The following is a 6,931-nucleotide window of genomic DNA, read 5'->3' on the forward strand; positions in this document are numbered from 1 at the left end:
TAGAGATGTGACAGGTTCCTAGACTTTCTTCTTGAATGACCTTGACAATTTCAGAAAAAAATGGTCAGTTACTTTATACCCCATCCTTCAAGTCAGGGCTGGTCGAATATATTTCCCGTGATTAGACTTGGAAGACTGCAGACGTTAAGTACCCTTTTCAGGATGTCCTATGGAGCAGACTCACTGTAAATGTGAGTTATTATTGCTGATGTTGACCTTGGGAATCTAGCACCTAGCAGAGAAGTTCAGGCTCTTCCACCAAACAATATCTCTACTTCCCCTTTAGTTGATTACTTGGAAGAAATTACTACCTGTAGTCCACACTTAGGAATTTGGTTTTTAGCACCCATGTTTGGAGATGTAGGAAGATCTTTATGATTTACTAGGAATTCTCCTACAAACTTCGCTTGTCAGTTATCCCCATTTATGCAAATGTTGGTTTACTCAATGATTTGCTTACGTCAGTGTGGACTTGTGAGCATTTATGCTATGCTTTTGTTTATAATTTAACATGACTTTACTTATTTTGTTTTTCCAGCTAATAAAGTCCTCTATTAGAAGAGAGTTTTGATATGTTTGGATATACTGGGCCTTTGTGAATTCTTTCAGCTGGCTTCTGTGTCCCTTCTGTATAGCCCTGACAGTGTGTGTTTGCTTGCTTTATAAGCATTTCTTCATTTTCTACTTATATTAAGATGCTTCAGGCTTATATCTTCGTCTATCTATCTTACCCCAGTCCTAAGTTCAATTATTTCTCCTTCCTCATTGGAAAAGCCAAGGTCTGATTTCAAGATGTGTTCATTTCTATTAGAACATCATTGCTTCTAGGCCCTTCTCAGCTGATAAAACAAGTGTGTGTTCGTGCATGTGTGTGTGTGTGTACAGATAAGCATACAGATACTTATATGCCCTTCTCAGCTGATAAAACAAGTGTGTGTGTGTGTATGTATGTATGTACAGATAACCATACAGATACCTGTAATTATTCCACATGCAGTCATCTACAGCTACATTAAGCTAAACATGAGCTCATAGCATGCCTTCAACTACAGTTCAGTACCACAGAATCCTTCCTTGCTAATCTGCAAAATCCCACTTTAATGAGAAGGAACCTGTCCCCCAGCATCTTTCATTCACATATTTAATTGTTTTAGTACAGTGTAAGTGTGTACAACTGCACAGCAGTATCCCATTGGAGGCAATCTTTTTAAGTAGAGTACAGTACTTAAAGTCAAGCCTTTTGTTCTTAGGCTGAGTTACTTAGATCCACAACACTTGTTCACTCCTTCAGTGAAGCCAACCTTATGTGTTTGTGACATCTTTAGATATTTGGCCACATACTAATTTCTATCCTGAAATCTTTCAATTTTCCAATTGAAATTTTTTCTTTAAAAAAAAAAACACTTTCAGATACTGTTTGTACAATAGTTATTGTATGTATGGGTTCAGACAAGCAAAAGGTATCAGATAAAATGTCTCACCAGCCAAAAATCTCCTCAACTTTATGTATTGAGCCCTCTATCCCTGACCTGAATGTTCAGGTTCGAGTGTTCAGGCTCTCTTCTTTCTCACAGAAGTGTGGATTTCATATTCATTTGCTCTGTTGGATGGTTTACTCTCTCTTTCCTTTCTATCATTGTGTAGAGCCATATTATATGTTCATATGTCTGCTTGTTTATTCAAAAAATAGTTTAATTACTCTGGCTTGGAGTAAATACAAATAAATGACACTAAGTCTTTATATGGAAATGTTTGTGTGTGCATAAATGAGTTTTAGAATCAGATAGGAAGAGATTAGGAAGTGTGTTTGCTTGTTAGGTCATACAGTGAGTATATTTGACTTGTTAAGAAGTCACTAAATCTGCCTTCCTAAGTGTTCACACCATTTTACATTGCTATCAAAATTATTGAATGCTCATCCATAAGGGGAGTTTCTTTGTTAGCTTCTCCAAGGTCTGAAAAGCATTGTTAAGGAAGGGGCAGAAACAACAGGAGCCAGAGGATGGGGAGGAGCACTATGAAATATTGTCATTCAGATACAACACAGAGACATGAATGATCATTGCAACCATGAACATTCAGAAGCTATACATACTTGTGCCAGGTATGTTAAGGCTGGAACCTTTGACACTTCATCATGGATGGGACAATAACCTAATCCTTCCAGAGGTGCTACTGACAGCTAATGGCTGCATCAGGAGATGCTGACATTTTCTCCAGTGGTATAGCCACTGGTGAGTTGCCTGTACTTAAGCAAATAGTGCCCATCCATGCAAATGCCAGTAACCCTAACTAAACACACTGGGTCAAAAAAAATCATGAAGGTGGGAGAGGAACTAGTCAGGAAGAAGAAAAGTTTCGGAGAGAAAAGTGGAGGGTAAAAGACAGTAATGGGGTGAATGTAATCACACTGCTCTGTATAAGTGTGTCAAATGTTTCAAAAGATAAAGGGAGAAACTCTTATTTTTTTATTTAAAAAGAAAGGTATGTACAGAAGTTCAGGCTGCTCTGGTTGACCTTGAGAACCTAGTGGAGGTACTTATCAGGGAGTACTCTCATCAGCTGTTCTGGGTAAGGTCAGCTTGACAGCTATATCTCTGTGCCTCTCCATCTCCCCGTGTGAGTGACAAGGAACATCTTTCCTCTTGCTTACTTTCCCCCTGCCGTATCTTCTACAGTAAACTTCTTCAGTAAAACCTTGGCTCTTTTGTTAATTGTGCTGAATGTTTTCCTGTCTGAAATTTACAAGTCCCTCACATACTTTGAATTCATCAGGTATGTGCTTGTAAGTGTTTTCTGCCAGTTGATGACTTGGTTTCATTCAACTAAACTTTGTTATGGGGGAAAAATATTTTTTTTAATTTTAACAAATTCCAATCTATCAATATTATTAAGGATCATGATTTTTATATATTCTATATATTTCTATATAAATATGTATTTCTACATATTTTATAGAGAGAATGCATTTATATATTTATATAGAACACCAACATCATATTGGTTTTATATTCCATAATTTTGCACTTTATACTTAAGCCTATGGTGCATTTTTTATATACTTTTTTATAAAGAAGGTATTTTTTATTTTTGCAAGTCTAGTTCTCCAGCCCTATCTGCTGTGAACACTATTCTGCAACAAGTGCCTAGTGCTTTTCTATCATTTTCAACAAATGGTTGACTGCAACTGTAGTCTGTTTTTTTTCATGTCTCCAAAACTGTTGATTCTGTTTAAAACTTGATTTGTTGTTCTGTATATAAAAGCCTGAAGTTTTTAAGGCTATTTTAAGGCATTATCATATTTTTGCTTGGTATTTTATGCTTACACTTTTATCTTAGTTTGATTACTTCAATCTTTAATGTAAAGAAAATATTTAATGAACTGTCATCTTAAAGTTTCAGAGTAGCATGAACATCACGTGCCTCCAAACTTCATCATTGCTACACTGATGCCAAATGCCACCCTTCTCACAGAGGAAGTGTGGAATGAAGACTGGGTCCATTTCTCCATTCCCTCTTTTCCTGATGTGTTTTCTTGTTTGATAATATAGCACATTATTCAGTTATTATTCATTTGTACTATGTCTTAGTATTTATTAGACCATTTTCCCTTCAGTATTGCTACTTTCCCATTTTTGTTAGATATTTCAAAGTAGTTATTTTTCCATATCATATTTCCTTTACATGTCAACATATGTACTTAAAATTATGAAAAAAAGCTACTACGATTTATCTATTTCAAAATAATGATTTTGTTTTCTAAGGACCAAATTAGGTATCACACTAAGAGTAACTGTCTTCCATGTAATATTGAATTTTCCAGTCCAATAATACAATAGCCTGTGCATTATTAAAAACTTAATTTGGGTCTCCCAATAGTACTTTAAAGTTATTTTCACAATAACACTCTTCAGTAAGTATATTAAATGAAAATGATCTAATCATACCCATCACAAAGCTGAATTGTCAGCCTGAATAAAAAATAAAGTCTCCATCCACTGCCAACAGAAAATGCACTTTAAATATAAAGATACAAATATATCAATAATAAAAGGATGAGAAACAATACAGAATGTATTCATGGGTCAAGGGGGAAAAAGCAGGTCAGGGTAAAGAGGTCATCCCAATGGTAAGATCTTAACACATCCAGAGAACGTAAGTTCAAATATTTATCCCACAATAACAGCATTGAAAAGCTGAACAGAATTATAGGGGAGGAAAAGATCTAGAGTGAATCCATGCCTACCTGTGTTGAGAATTTCTTATCTCTCCTTTTAATAATTGCAGAACAAACTGATAGAAAATTATTAAAGATACAGAAGACTTGCACATCACCATAAGCCACAGAAGAACCATAAAATCCTTGTTGTATCCATGGAGAATTATTCCATTTAAAGAAAGATGTCTGTAGCTGAAAGAAGGAATGTTAGGGTTTTTTTAACCATTAGGATCAGAGACAAGGCAGACAAGGCACACAGGCATCCTCAGCACTGTTTGGCTGCTTTGCACTGGAGGTCCCCATCCAGAGAAATGATGGGAAGAGGAGAGGAAAGGAAAGGGGAGGAAGGGAGAGGAGGGGAGAGAAGGGGAGGTGAAAAGAAGTGAGAGGGGGGAATGGGAAGAAAGGGGAGAATGAGGAAAAGGAGAGGGAGAGGAAGAGGAAGAGGGAGAGAGAGGGGCAGAGAGGGACAGAGAAGAGAGGAACAGAAAGGGAATATTCAAATTATAAAAGAAACAAGGGAACTGTTCATTAGCACATGGGTGTCCATGAAGAAATCACAAAGCATGTACAGAAATGCTACTAGAATTATATAAATGAACTTAGAAATTTAATTTTAAAAAATGATATTTCTATCTACTACAGAAGAACACTTGAAAATATAAATTAAAAGGCTCCACTTACTGCAGCATCATAAACATGACACACTAAAAAAACACTTCCCAAGATTTGTATGCTGTGGTAATAAAACATTAATGAAAGCTATCAAGGAAGCCCTAAATAAATGCAGAGATACATCTGCAGATCTATAAATTCAATGTAACCCTATTGAAACTACCAGCAGGCCTTTGTAGAGATCAGAAAGCGTTTATAAAATCTATGTGGAAAAATAAGGGAATTAGCATGACCTGGACATTTTTATAAGCTCATAAAGGGCAACTGATCCTAATTTTTGAGAAAAATGAAAAGTCACACTAATTAAAACAATGTAACATTTGTAAATGGTTAGGTATTCTGATAAGTAGAAATAGCAGAAATAGATCCGAACATTTATGATCAGTGACATATCCATGGCACTCAGTAGGAGGGAAATATTGGGAAATATTGATGGACTAGTTGTATATCCCTAATGAAAAGCAACAAACTAATACAACTAAGCATGTCCAAGATAATATCTTATATAACATATAATAATTATTGTCATTATCTGTCAACACATATTATAGTTGAATAATAATGAGAATCACAGGTTAAATATAAAAACCAAAGCTGGAGGTAATTTTATCTTTCCTTAGGACATGATACTTTTTGAAAAGACAAGAGAAGCTAAACACTTTAAAGATAATCAGATCAAAAACTTTTCACCTTTGAATCTTAAGAAAATAAAAAGAGAAGCCATCACAGATGAAAATGTCTGTCAAGAATAACAGAGGGAAGGTATTTATCCCCAATGCATAGGAATCTTTCTTTGCCATGAGAAGTTTTTATGCAGTATTGCTTGCTAGGTTTTATTTCTGTTGCCTCTAACTTTAGTGAGATAATAAAAAATGCTTACTAAAGTATGTATGGTTTCAAGTATTTTATATAATTGGGTTGATTTGGATATATGATATAAGAGTCCAGTCTTCTTCATGTGGATTTATAGTTTCTTTCTTCCTGTTGTGTCTTCTTTGAAGCCGTGTCAAAAATTAACTGATAGTACATGATTTCCTTTGGCCTATACATCTATCTTTAGTCTAATACCATGCCATTTTGGTTATTATTGCTTTATAACATGATTTGAAATCTGAAAATATACACCCCCAGTTTGGTTTGGTTTTCTGAATATTATTTTGGTGATTCTGGCCTTTTATGACTCTATGTAAATTTTAGAATTAGTATTTTTGTTTTTATCTTTAAAAATAACAGAATTTTGGAAGAGATTATGTCAAATGCTTAAATGTCCATGTTGCTTAAAGTAGTATGGGCATCTTAATGGTATTAATTCTTCCAGCCCATGAGCATATGACATTGTCTACTTCATTTATACCTTCCTTTACTCTTTCAGCCAGTATCCTGGAGCTGGAGAGATGGCTCTGCAGTTAAGAGCACCGACTGCTCTTCTAGAGGTCCTGAGTTCAATTCCTAGCAACCACATGGTGGCTCACAATCACCTGTAATTGGATCTGATGCCCTCTTGTGGTGTGTTTGAAGACTGCACAGTTACTTGCATAAATAAATAAATAAATAAATAAATAAATAAATAAATAAATCTTAATTGGTATCTTATAGGAGTGTTGAGACCTTTAGCTTCTTTGATTAAATTTATTCCTAAATCAATGTTATTACTATGATAACAATTAGTATAATCTTAAATCCAATGGAGTTGTTGGTTACCCCAATTGGCGTATCTGGTTACACCAGTTCTTGGCCATTATTGTAGCTCCCAAGATTGTCAGCAAGGTAAGACTGTGAATGACTTTACTCCCTTAGATAGTCATTATCGACTTGAGTCATTCATCATGTCTCGTGACCAAAGTGTACAGGGTCTTACCATCAAGCTCTGATAGGCAACCGAGAGGAATGGCAATACCTATACTCTATTAGGGGTCCTTGACCAGTAACTTCAGTGGAGATAGATATTCTATACCTGTCTTTTTATTTGGCAATCTATGGCTTCTGGAAAGGGTAACACACACACACACACACACACACACACACACACACACACAC

This window comes from Grammomys surdaster, unplaced genomic scaffold (assembly GCF_004785775.1).
Source record: "Grammomys surdaster isolate TR1022 unplaced genomic scaffold, NIH_TR_1.0 126131, whole genome shotgun sequence".
Classification (NCBI taxonomy): Eukaryota; Metazoa; Chordata; class Mammalia; order Rodentia; family Muridae; genus Grammomys; species Grammomys surdaster.